Genomic DNA, 14,528 nt, shown 5'->3' on the forward strand with positions numbered 1-14,528 from the left:
AATGTATTTGAATCAAATTTTTTTTCAATGTCTGTTTGGAAAAATTGATTTTCGAAGCTTGTGTAGCGTGCTTGAAGTGCCCCATGTCCGAACAGTATTGTAGAATGACGTTGGCGCATGCGCACAACTGAAACGCTAGATTTTACACACTAGGACTTTCTTTGGCGCATACGTACTTTTGTGTAACTCAATACTTTGGGACTGTGTCATTGAGTATAAATGACCTCACCTCAATTCTACGAGCTTCGTAATTGAGCATAAGTAACCGAACCTCAATTTTACGTAGTGTTTGTAGTATCTACGGTCAAGCATAATAAAAATCCTGTGCGCTCGTTAAAATATTCAGTTGTTTAATTTTGATGTACTATTTTTCTTGGGAATTGGCCAACTTATGGTTAACTTTAATAATCATGTTTGAGGCTTAATGAATACCTTAGATGAATTATACAAGTACTGTGAATTCTGAAGATTGCTCCGTGTTTTTGTCACCAAACCACCTTTTGCATGTTTGATGAGGATTTTTCTTCAAAATTCAAGGGGCCTATGCCGAGGTAAAGCTGTTAATAAAGAGATTATTCTCGGTCTACTTTTTGATTCTAAAACTAAATCCATAGTTCAGTTGTAAAGTATTATTACTCGGATTAATCGTACACAAAATAAAGAAGATAACAAATGTCGACTGGTTTTCGATCAAATTTTCATGAATTCTATGGACAAAGCCTATCCGTGAATCTCTTCAACTATTGAAATTTCCGCATGACTCTTATACAGTCTTACACATGATGAAACCTGCGAAGGCTTTGGTGTAAGCATCAATGTTCTTTAGCATGTACTGTACTCAGTAAACTCATGCCGTTGACATTGTAGCAGTACTCTGCGTGTATCTCATGACAACATGTCTTCACATGTAAGAGGACATAATAGCCACAGTGATTCTGAAACAGCTGATTTTTTGCACGGGTCAGTTTCGTTGGCGATGTAGAATCAATCCGCAACGCCACCGCCAACCGGCGACGTAAACGTGACACAACCCAACAACACAAAATTCAAATCGGTGATGTGTTGACATCAATTGGGCCTGCTTCGGGACCGAGCGAAACATGCCCAACCGAAAGAAACATTAATAATGGTGTAGGCCCAGTAGCTGAAGAAACACCAAGAAATTTCTTCGTTTTTCGAGTTCAGATCTCAAACCATGTCTCCGGAAATCCCGTGTGTACATCCTTGGCTTTGATTCTCATCTTCACTTTGGCGCGCTCTAAGCAGGTATTTTGATCATTCGCACTGTCGTTGACTGTTGAATATAAAGACGGATATCCCTGGATAAATTTTTATGACCAGTTTTCGGCGGGGAGGTGAGCCCAGGTGGGCCTGGGAGCATAGAAGGTTTATGCTCCATCGACTCTACCGCGAACGGACTCGCACCGACATTCGTAGCCGCGAAAGTAGTGTCGGTATGGAAACTCGAGATTGAGTCGCTACAAAGTGAGTACGTAAGACTACTTGTCGACTGCGACTTGGAAATATCGATCGGCTCGATCATCCCCGTAAGGAGACGCATATAACCGCGTCCACCACCAACCACCGCAACAACCACCGAGCACCTGCGTCCACCACGTCCACGTCGTTGCCGTCCTCCTTCGCCTGCATCTCCCCGCTGCTGCGCCATCATCCTCGTCGTCCTCGTCTTCCTCGACCACGCCGATCACTTTCAACAACCGCCAAACACTTCTTTCCCCCTCCGAGCACCATTAAACACCCCCTGCCACCTCCTAACACCGCCAAACACCTAATACCATCTCCGTCCACCGTCTACCACCCCGCGCCGTCTCTTATCACCTCGTACCTCCTCCAACCACCGCCAACAACCTCCTAGCAACTCCTACCACCTTCTACCATTTCCGAACACCTCCAACCACCTCCTACCACCGCCGACCACCTTCGCCCTCTTCGTCCCCCTGCTCCTCCATGTATTCTATAACTTTATTATTCATAATTATTCCAACAACTTTTCATTTGCTCTCTCGATCTTGAATTTTCGTAGGCATAGAATCAAATCGCTGTTCTAGTTAGTCGCAAGTGAAGTATCTACGTTGGGTAGGGAAGCAGAATTGTTTTTCGAAGAGCGTTCGTATGGAAAGAAATTTGGAGTAACTGTAATACCTCACGGATGCGCTAATTTTTATTAAGATTGAATAGATATTTCGTATATGAGACGGTATTTAACGCAGTGTCCTGATTAAGAGGCCTAAAAAGGTGATTGTTGTAGATTTTTTCTTTCATAGGGAGAGAAAAAAGAAAGCTTCTTAAAACTTTTAGTGTATTTTAACACACACTTGAAAGGTACGAGCAGTAATTTTTATCATCTAACTGTCGCAGAACGGCAGCGTTATTAGCCGACCGTTTACTGAAGAATATAACTACAGTCAACGGCTGTCCATCGAAGGCCCTAGCCGCTTGAATCTGGATTGGCAGGAAAGATAAAGTGCGTATTTCTTGTATGAAATGTGAAATGTGAAAACTAATATCATTATACATCATAAAATATTATCATACATCACACATCTTACATCACGAGACATCATACATCACACATCATACATAGTATAAAAGTTCGAAACCAGAGTTTGGATGTTCGGATGATCAGAAAGTGACGTCGCAAAATTTTTTTTTTCTCTTGACGTCATCAACTTAAATCCAGCTAGCCGGATTCCTCAGTCTGGAAACAACCGCGCAGTAGAGTGGACGGATGAAAATCGCGCTCCGCAGATTTCGAGTGCCGGGTTCTCAGCTTCTTGGGTCCTGCGCTCCGGGTCCGCTTTCTGGTGCAACTCGAGTTCCGGGATAAGCGCTCCGTAGTTTCTGAGGTCCTGGTCCGCTACCTCGTGAAACTCGACTTCCGGGATAAGTGCTACGTAGTTTCTGCGCTTCGGGTCCGCTACCTAACGAAACTCGACTTCAGGGACATGTGGTGAATAAGGAGGAAGAGGACGAGGATTTCTGCTCAGTGAGTAAAACATTTTTATAATATTTAATGGCTATTGCAATTACATTTTATCTGAAAATTTTTGAAGCTTGTCACGTTTACGATAAATCATTTCAATTCATTTTTCGCGCAAGCACAAATTCGGTAGCTATGAATGCGCTAATGGGATTAATAATATTGTTAATTAGTTAATTGATTATATTATTCCTTACGTGATGTTTTCGATGTTTTCTTATATTGAAAATATTTATTGCTATTTCAGGTATAACCCGAGGTGATTGGAGGTGGTTGGAGGTGGTCGGAGATGAACGAGGAGGAGGACGAAGATTTGTGCTCGGTGAGTAAAACATTTTTATAATATTTGATGACAATTGTAATTATTTTTCATCTAAAATATTACAGACTTGTCACGTTTACAATAAATTATTTCAATTCATTTTCCGCGCAAGCACAAATTCGGTAGCTATGAATGCGCTAATGAAATTATTAATATTGTCAATCACTTAATTAATTATATGAATGCTTACGTAATGTTTTTGAAGTGTTCTTATACTGAAAATATTTATTGCTATTCCAGGTACAACCCGAGGTGGTTATCGGTGGTTGTTCGAGGTGGTTGTTCGATTGTTGGAGGTGGTCGGAGGTGGACGCGGAGGCGGACGAACTGAACTGAGTCTCAAAGCCCTGTTCACATAAAAGCAGCTATTCAATAGAAATTATAGTTTATAGTTTACACAGCCCATTGCATGATATTTCATTATAAATACATATGTTTCAATGTATTTAGGAATAATGTATCAAATATACAGAGGTCATGTGCAAATAATAAATGAATTGATTCGACCGCAGTTTGATGTATTCATTAGAGCTTTAACAATAAATTTAAGCTTTGTTACTTCTTTTATTTTATTATGGATAATCAAAAACATTTCCGACTATTCGTGCTGTGGAAGCATGGGGATTAAACCAAATGTAGCGAAAGATTAGAAACAGTGTATGTAGAGTACGGGTATTTTTCTAACAATGCAAACACGTGCCGCTAGCTTAGTTTTGACATATCTAGAATACCACGCCTTGCGAATTAGCTTTCCGGACAGAGATGAATGACGAATTTTAAGGACTGCATTATCGTTGTTGAATACTCTATGCCTCATGGGAAAAGAAGATCTGTAACGATAAAATTGATGCACCGGATCATCATCGACTTTAACTTTTGAAATGTCCTACCATTTCCGAACACCTCCAACCATCCTATTTACCTATATTACTAGATTAGCTATGATATGAAAAGAGAAGAATTATTCATTTCGAAATGGGATTCTATTCGACGCGCGCTCGATGTATTCCATAACATTAGTATTGATAATTATTCCAACAACTTTTCATTTGCTTTCTCGATCTTGAATTTTCATAGGCATAGAATCGAAACGCTGTTTTAGCTGGTCGCAAGTGAAGTATCTGCGTTGGGTGGAGGAGCAGAATCGTTTTTCGAAAAGTATTCGGATGGAAAAAAATTCAGAGTAACTGTAATACATCACGGATGCGCTAATTTTGAACGAGATGAAATGGATGCTTCGTATATGACACAGTATTTAACGCTGCGTAGTGATTTAAAGACCTAAAAAGGTGATAGGGAGAGAAAGAACGAAGCTTCTCAACACTTCGAGTGTATTTTAACACACATTTGAAAGATACGAGCGAAATTTTTCATCATCCAACTGTCGCAGAACGGCAGCGTTATTAGCTGACCCGTTCACTGAAAAATATATCTTCAGTCAACGGCTGACCATCGAAGGGCCTGGCCGCTTGAGTCTGGAATCGGCAGGAGAGATAAAGTGCGTATTTCTAGTATGAAACGTGAAAACTAAAATCATTATACATCATATCATATCATCATACATCATACATCATACATCATACATCATACATCATACATCGTACATCATACATCATCATACATAGTATTAAAGGTCGAAACTAAAGTTTGGATGTCGGATGTTCAGAAAGTGACGTTACCGATCTGAAATCAGCTAGCCGAATTCCTCAGTCTGGAGACAACCGCGCAGTAGAGCGGACGGATGAGAGTCGCGCTCCGCAAATTTCGAGTACCGGGTTCTCAACCTCCCGGATCCCGCGTTTCGGGTCCGCTACGTATTTCGAGTACCGGGTTCTCAACCTCCCGGATCCCGCGCTTCGGGTCCGCTACGCGGTGAAACTCGACTTCCAGGATAAGCACTCCGTGGTTCCTCGTTCGTGTTAACAATAAATTATTTCAATTCGTTTTTCGCGCAACCCCAAATTCGGTAGCTGTCAGTCCGCTAACAAAATTTCTCGACTTCCAGGATAAGCGCTCCGTGGTTCCTGGTTCGTGTCTACAATAAATTATTTCAATTCGTTTTTCGCGCAACCCCAAATTCGGTAGCTGTCAGTCCGCTAACAAAATTTCTCGACTTCCAGGATAAGCGCTCCGTGGTTCCTGGTTCATGTCTACAATAAATTATTTCAATTCGTTTTTCGCGCAACCCCAAATTCGGTAGCTGTCAGTCCGCTAACAAAATTTCTCGACTTCCAGGATAAGCGCTCCGTGGTTCCTGGTTCGTGTCTACAATAAATTATTTCAATTCGTTTTTCGCGCAACCCCAAATTCGGTAGCTGTCAGTCCGCTAACAAAATTTCTCGACTTCCAGGATAAGCGCTCCGTGGTTCCTCGTTCATGTCTACAATAAATTATTTCAATTCGTTTTTCGCGCAACCCCAAATTCGGTAGCTGTCAGTCCGCTAACAAAATTTCTCGACTTCCAGGATAAGCGCTCCGTGGTTCCTGGTTCGTGTCTACAATAAATTATTTCAATTCGTTTTTCGCGCAACCCCAAATTCGGTAGCTGTCAGTCCGCTAACAAAATTTCTCGACTTCCAGGATAAGCGCTCCGTGGTTCCTCGTTCATGTCTACAATAAATTATTTCAATTCGTTTTTCGCGCAACCCCAAATTCGGTAGCTGTCAGTCCGCTAACAAAATTTCTCGACTTCCAGGATAAGCGCTCCGTGGTTCCTGGTTCGTGTCTACAATAAATTATTTCAATTCGTTTTTCGCGCAACCCCAAATTCGGTAGCTGTCAGTCCGCTAACAAAATTTCTCGACTTCCAGGATAAGCGCTCCGTGGTTCCTCGTTCATGTCTACAATAAATTATTTCAATTCGTTTTTCGCGCAACCCCAAATTCGGTAGCTGTCAGTCCGCTAACAAAATTTCTCGACTTCCAGGATAAGCGCTCCGTGGTTCCTGGTTCGTGTCTACAATAAATTATTTCAATTCGTTTTTCGCGCAACCCCAAATTCGGTAGCTGTCAGTCCGCTAACAAAATTTCTCGACTTCCAGGATAAGCGCTCCGTGGTTCCTCGTTCATGTCTACAATAAATTATTTCAATTCGTTTTTCGCGCAACCCCAAATTCGGTAGCTGTCAGTCCGCTAACAAAATTTCTCGACTTCCAGGATAAGCGCTCCGTGGTTCCTGGTTCGTGTCTACAATAAATTATTTCAATTCGTTTTTCGCGCAACCCCAAATTCGGTAGCTGTCAGTCCGCTAACAAAATTTCTCGACTTCCAGGATAAGCGCTCCGTGGTTCCTGGTTCGTGTCTACAATAAATTATTTCAATTCGTTTTTCGCGCAACCCCAAATTCGGTAGCTGTCAGTCCGCTAACAAAATTTCTCGACTTCCAGGATAAGCGCTCCGTGGTTCCTGGTTCATGTCTACAATAAATTATTTCAATTCGTTTTTCGCGCAACCCCAAATTCGGTAGCTGTCAGTCCGCTAACAAAATTTCTCGACTTCCAGGATAAGCGCTCCGTGGTTCCTGGTTCACGTTTACAATAAATTATTTCAATTCGTTTTTCGCGCACGCCCAAATTCAGTAGCTGTCGGTGCGCTAATAAAATTTCTATAACTTTACAATCTTCTCATAATCTTTTTGGTAAAATATGTCGATAAAAAAATTATATCAAACCTCACATATTATTTTTGATTTGTTCTCACGCTGAAAATATTTATTAGTATTCGAAGTATAACTCGAGGTGGTTGGCGGTTTTCGTTGGAGGTAGTTAGGGGTGGTTGCGGGTAATCTCGGTGATTCAGGATGAGGGGGACGAGGATTTGTGCTTGGTGAGTAAAACACTTTTATAATATTTCATGGCAATTGTAATTATATTTCATCTGAAATATTACAAACCTTCACGTTTACAATAAATTATTTCAATTCATTTTTCGTGCAAGCACATATTCAGTAGCTATGAATAATCTTTTACAATTTATTATATTATTAATTAATTAATTAATATTCCTATAATATTTAATGGCAATTGTAATTATATTTCATCTGAAATATTACAAACTTGTCACGTTTACAATAAATTATTTCAATTCATTTTTCGTGCAAGCACATATTCAGTAGCTATGAATAATCTTATACAATTTATCATATTATTAATTAATTATTTAATCAATTACTCAATTATATTAATCCTTACACAATATTTTCGATGTGTTCTTATACTGAAAATATTTATTACTATTCAAGGTACAACCTGAGGTGGTTGAAGGTGGTCGGAGGTGGACAAGGAGGAGGACGAGGAGGACGAGGATTTGTGCTGGGTGAGTAAAACACTTTTATAATATTTGATGGCAATTGTAATTATATTTCATCTGAAATATTACAAACTTGTCACGTTTACAATAAATCATTTCAATTCATTTTTCGTGCAAGCACATATTCAGTAGCTATGAATAATCTTGTACAATTTATTACATTATTAATTAATTGATTATTTACATTAATCCTTACACAATATTTTTGATGTGTTCCTATACTAAAAATATTCATTACTATTCCAGGTATTACCCGAGGTGGTCGGAGGTGGACGAGGAGGAGGACCAGCTGGACGAGGAGGAGGACCAGGTGGACGAGGAGGAGGACGAGGTGGACGAGGAGGAGGCGGGGTGGGTCGTGGGAGAGGACCACTCCTCTCCTCAGAGGAGGGGGGGGGGGCAGGGAAGGGGGAGAGGTGGGTGGGGAGAGGGAAGGGAAGGGGAGGGGAAGGGGAGGGGAAGGGGAGGGGAAGGGGAGGGGAAGGGGAGGGGGAGGGGAAGGGGAAGGGGAAGGGGAGGGGACGGGAAGGGAAGGGAAGGGAAGGGGTGGGTGGAGGGGAGGGGCGGGGGGGAGGGAGGGAGGGAGGGAGGGAGGGAGGGAGGGTGGGTGGGCGGGCGGGAGGGAGGGAGGGAGGGCGCGAGAGGGGGGGGGGGGTTGTACTGCTCTATTAACTCTAACGGGCTCGCATCGATATCCGTCCTCCACTCTCTCCCTCCCTCCCTCCCTCCCGCCCTCCCGCCCTCCCGCCCTCCCGCCCTCCCTCCCTCCCTCCCGCCCGCCCACCCTCCCTCCCTCCCTCCCTCCCCCTTCCCCTCCACCCACCCCTTCCCTTCCCTTCCCTTCCCGTCCCCTCCCCTTCCCCTTCCCCTCCCCCTCCCCTTCCCCACCCCTTCCCCTCCCCTTCCCTTCCCTTCCCTTCCCTCTCCCCACCCACCTCTCCCCCTTCCCTGCCCCCCCCCCCCCCCCCTCCTCTGAGGAGAGGAGTGGTCCTCTCCCACGACCCACCCCGCCTCCTCCTCGTCCACCTCGTCCTCCTCCTCGTCCACCTGGTCCTCCTCCTCGTCCAGCTGGTCCTCCTCCTCGTCCACCTCCGACCACCTCGGGTAATACCTGGAATAGTAATGAATATTTTTAGTATAGGAACACATCAAAAATATTGTGTAAGGATTAATGTAAATAATCAATTAATTAATAATGTAATAAATTGTACAAGATTATTCATAGCTACTGAATATGTGCTTGCACGAAAAATGAATTGAAATGATTTATTGTAAACGTGACAAGTTTGTAATATTTCAGATGAAATATAATTACAATTGCCATCAAATATTATAAAAGTGTTTTACTCACCCAGCACAAATCCTCGTCCTCCTCGTCCTCCTCCTTGTCCACCTCCGACCACCTTCAACCACCTCAGGTTGTACCTTGAATAGTAATAAATATTTTCAGTATAAGAACACATCGAAAATATTGTGTAAGGATTAATATAATTGAGTAATTGATTAAATAATTAATTAATAATATGATAAATTGTATAAGATTATTCATAGCTACTGAATATGTGCTTGCACGAAAAATGAATTGAAATAATTTATTGTAAACGTGACAAGTTTGTAATATTTCAGATGAAATATAATTACAATTGCCATTAAATATTATAGGAATATTAATTAATTAATTAATAATATAATAAATTGTATAAGATTATTCATAGCTACTGAATATGTGCTTGCACGAAAAATGAATTGAAATAATTTATTGTAAACGTGAAGGTTTGTAATATTTCAGATGAAATATAATTACAATTGCCATGAAATATTATAAAAGTGTTTTACTCACCAAGCACAAATCCTCGTCCCCCTCATCCTGAATCACCGAGATTACCCGCAACCACCCCTAACTACCTCCAACGAAAACCGCCAACCACCTCGAGTTATACCTCGAATACTAATAAATATTTTCAGCGTGAGAACAAATCAAAAATAATATGTGAGGTTTGATATAATTTTTTTATCGACATATTTTACCAAAAAGATTATGAGAAGATTGTAAAGTTATAGAAATTTTATTAGCGCACCGACAGCTACTGAATTTGGGCGTGCGCGAAAAACGAATTGAAATAATTTATTGTAAACGTGAACCAGGAACCACGGAGCGCTTATCCTGGAAGTCGAGAAATTTTGTTAGCGGACTGACAGCTACCGAATTTGGGGTTGCGCGAAAAACGAATTGAAATAATTTATTGTAGACATGAACCAGGAACCACGGAGCGCTTATCCTGGAAGTCGAGAAATTTTGTTAGCGGACTGACAGCTACCGAATTTGGGGTTGCGCGAAAAACGAATTGAAATAATTTATTGTAGACACGAACCAGGAACCACGGAGCGCTTATCCTGGAAGTCGAGAAATTTTGTTAGCGGACTGACAGCTACCGAATTTGGGGTTGCGCGAAAAACGAATTGAAATAATTTATTGTAGACACGAACCAGGAACCACGGAGCGCTTATCCTGGAAGTCGAGAAATTTTGTTAGCGGACTGACAGCTACCGAATTTGGGGTTGCGCGAAAAACGAATTGAAATAATTTATTGTAGACATGAACGAGGAACCACGGAGCGCTTATCCTGGAAGTCGAGAAATTTTGTTAGCGGACTGACAGCTACCGAATTTGGGGTTGCGCGAAAAACGAATTGAAATAATTTATTGTAGACACGAACCAGGAACCACGGAGCGCTTATCCTGGAAGTCGAGAAATTTTGTTAGCGGACTGACAGCTACCGAATTTGGGGTTGCGCGAAAAACGAATTGAAATAATTTATTGTAGACATGAACGAGGAACCACGGAGCGCTTATCCTGGAAGTCGAGAAATTTTGTTAGCGGACTGACAGCTACCGAATTTGGGGTTGCGCGAAAAACGAATTGAAATAATTTATTGTAGACACGAACCAGGAACCACGGAGCGCTTATCCTGGAAGTCGAGAAATTTTGTTAGCGGACTGACAGCTACCGAATTTGGGGTTGCGCGAAAAACGAATTGAAATAATTTATTGTAGACACGAACCAGGAACCACGGAGCGCTTATCCTGGAAGTCGAGAAATTTTGTTAGCGGACTGACAGCTACCGAATTTGGGGTTGCGCGAAAAACGAATTGAAATAATTTATTGTAGACACGAACCAGGAACCACGGAGCGCTTATCCTGGAAGTCGAGAAATTTTGTTAGCGGACTGACAGCTACCGAATTTGGGGTTGCGCGAAAAACGAATTGAAATAATTTATTGTTAACACGAACGAGGAACCACGGAGTGCTTATCCTGGAAGTCGAGTTTCACCGCGTAGCGGACCCGAAGCGCGGGATCCGGGAGGTTGAGAACCCGGTACTCGAAATACGTAGCGGACCCGAAACGCGGGATCCGGGAGGTTGAGAACCCGGTACTCGAAATTTGCGGAGCGCGACTCTCATCCGTCCGCTCTACTGCGCGGTTGTCTCCAGACTGAGGAATTCGGCTAGCTGATTTCAGATCGGTAACGTCACTTTCTGAACATCCGACATCCAAACTTTAGTTTCGACCTTTAATACTATGTATGATGATGTATGATGTACGATGTATGATGTATGATGTATGATGTATGATGTATGATGTATGATGATATGATATGATGTATAATGATTTTAGTTTTCACGTTTCATACTAGAAATACGCACTTTATCTCTCCTGCCGATTCCAGACTCAAGCGGCCAGGCCCTTCGATGGTCAGCCGTTGACTGAAGATATATTTTTCAGTGAACGGGTCAGCTAATAACGCTGCCGTTCTGCGACAGTTGGATGATGAAAAATTTCGCTCGTATCTTTCAAATGTGTGTTAAAATACACTCGAAGTGTTGAGAAGCTTCGTTCTTTCTCTCCCTATCACCTTTTTAGGTCTTTAAATCACTACGCAGCGTTAAATACTGTGTCATATACGAAGCATCCATTTCATCTCGTTCAAAATTAGCGCATCCGTGATGTATTACAGTTACTCTGAATTTTTTTCCATCCGAATACTTTTCGAAAAACGATTCTGCTCCTCCACCCAACGCAGATACTTCACTTGCGACCAGCTAAAACAGCGTTTCGATTCTATGCCTATGAAAATTCAAGATCGAGAGAGCAAATGAAAAGTTGTTGGAATAATTATCAATACTAATGTTATGGAATACATCGAGCGCGCGTCGAATAGAATCCCATTTCGAAATGAATAATTCTTCTCTTTTCATATCATAGCTAATCTAGTAATATAGGTAAATAGGATGGTTGGAGGTGTTCGGAAATGGTAGGACATTTCAAAAGTTAAAGTCGATGATGATCCGGTGCATCAATTTTATCGTTACAGATCTTCTTTTCCCATGAGGCATAGAGTATTCAACAACGATAATGCAGTCCTTAAAATTCGTCATTCATCTCTGTCCGGAAAGCTAATTCGCAAGGCGTGGTATTCTAGATATGTCAAAACTAAGCTAGCGGCACGTGTTTGCATTGTTAGAAAAATACCCGTACTCTACATACACTGTTTCTAATCTTTCGCTACATTTGGTTTAATCCCCATGCTTCCACAGCACGAATAGTCGGAAATGTTTTTGATTATCCATAATAAAATAAAAGAAGTAACAAAGCTTAAATTTATTGTTAAAGCTCTAATGAATACATCAAACTGCGGTCGAATCAATTCATTTATTATTTGCACATGACCTCTGTATATTTGATACATTATTCCTAAATACATTGAAACATATGTATTTATAATGAAATATCATGCAATGGGCTGTGTAAACTATAAACTATAATTTCTATCGAATAGCTGCTTGTATGTCAACAGGGCTTTGAGACTCAGTTAAGTTGGATCTCGATTTTTGCCATCGTATGTAGGACATTTGGTTACAAGAACAAATGCGAATTACGAAGAACTCCGTATTAGAGATAAGGATATTTTAGTTCAAGTATACCCATACACAGAAATCCGTATGTGAATATACTAAAACCTCTGTGTTTATTGTAAAAATCTAGTTTCAAATATGTGCATATATGTATATACACGTCCATAAGTATACATATAAATATATACACATACATGTACATAAATAATTGCCAAGAAATTAGAAACACTCACAACTTGTCGCAAATAGAGTAAAACGTAAGGTTAATAATATACAAATTACACAAGCGCACCATAAAACATGGCAAGGGTAATCCTAGTGCAGTGATGGTGCAAACTGAAGAAATATACATTTACATATACATGATATAAATTAATAGACTAGAAAAGAGTATTTAGAGAGCTTATCTAATTCCGATCTTGTCACAATAGATCATTAACATAATCAATATACGGTTAAAGCTGTATTAGCTACATTCACTATTAGAGATAATATTTTTTATCCATTTCTATAGTTATTTAATTTCTTGTACAACAATTTTTCAAATTTCACTGCAAAATGCCCGACGAGTTCTCGTAGTGCAAACACGAGTCAAATTGCCTTACAGATGGCATTACATTGATTTTTGCCTTCTCGCGTCGAGTTATAAATACAGATAAATCTCAATGAGAGCTCATTTCTATAAGATTTATTGTAGTTCTGTATTCGTAGCTATACCTGTTATTCTATATTATATACTGTCCTAAATTTTAAACACACAGCACAACAATGGCTGAAAGCACAATGGCAAGAAGAGAGGAGCAATTTACATCTTAATAAATCTTTTCTTCTTTATACGTAGCACAGCGATGTCACGTCGGAGGATATGTACTAGTGGATCACTAGGTGGGGCACAGAACTGAAACATAATTGTGTTGAAAATCTTTAACATCTCATACAGAAAGTAGGTACGTTGCCAGACCTTATACACCAACAATGAATATTCATGGATGCTACATTCATAAATACTTACAAAAGTAAGCTAATATTTTACCCGCAATTGCTTATTACTGATAACTAGGTATGATAATATTCCCTCCCCGCCCCTCCCCGCATACATCTACTTCTACTCCTACTCTACTCTAACTCCTACTACTACGACTACTCCTATTCCTACTCCGACTTCTACCACTTCTACTTCTACTCCCACTACTCCTACTCCTGATCCTACTCCTACTCTAATGAATATAATAAAAATGTTATACTCACAGTGTACAAGTCCTCGTCATCCTCGTCCTCCTCCTCGCGCACCTTGATCACCCGCAGCCACCGCGAACTACCTCGGGTTATACCTTGAATAGTAATGAATATTTTTAGTATAAGAACACATCAAAAATATTGTTCAAGGATTGATATAATTAATTAATTAATTAATAATATAATCAATTTTATTAGCGCATTTGAAGCTATTGAACATGTGCTTGCGCGAAAAATGAATTGAAATAATTTATTGTAAACGTGACAAGTTTGTAATATTTCAGATGAAATATGATTACAATTGCCATCAAATATTATAAAAATGTTTTACTCACCGAGCACAAATCCTCGTCCTCCTCGTCCTCCTCCTCGTCCATCTTCGACCTCCGCCAACCTCCTCCAACAACCACCGATAACCACCTCGGGTTATACCTGGAATAGTAATAAATATTTTCAGTATAAGAGCACATTAGAAATATTGTGTAAGGATTAACATAATTAATGAATTAATTGATAATATAATAAATATAATTAGCGCATTCATAACTACTGAATATGTGCTTGCGCGAAAAGTGAACTGACATATTTCATTGTAAATATCACAAGTTTGAAATATTTTAGATAAAATATAATTACAATTGCCGTCAAATATTATAAAAGTGTTTTACTCACCGAGCACAAATCCTCGTCCTCCTCGTCTACCTTGTTCTCCTCGTCCTCCTCGTCCTCCTCCTCGTCCACCTCCGA

The 14,528-nt window shown here is 40.6% G+C and overlaps 1 long non-coding RNA gene across 1 annotated transcript; it reads right to left on the minus strand.

Annotated features, from left to right (window-relative positions):
- Positions 1–13,417: 13,417 nt before the first annotated feature.
- LOC124295108 lies at positions 13,418–14,480 on the minus strand. Its single transcript, XR_006905010.1, has 3 exons — positions 14,454–14,480; positions 13,794–13,876; positions 13,418–13,443 (listed from the first exon to the last, which is right to left on the minus strand). It is a non-coding gene; the product is annotated as an uncharacterized LOC124295108 (long non-coding RNA).
- Positions 14,481–14,528: the final 48 nt, after the last annotated feature.

Source organism: Neodiprion lecontei, chromosome 6, assembly GCF_021901455.1.
Source record: "Neodiprion lecontei isolate iyNeoLeco1 chromosome 6, iyNeoLeco1.1, whole genome shotgun sequence".
NCBI classification, from domain to species: domain Eukaryota; kingdom Metazoa; phylum Arthropoda; class Insecta; order Hymenoptera; family Diprionidae; genus Neodiprion; species Neodiprion lecontei.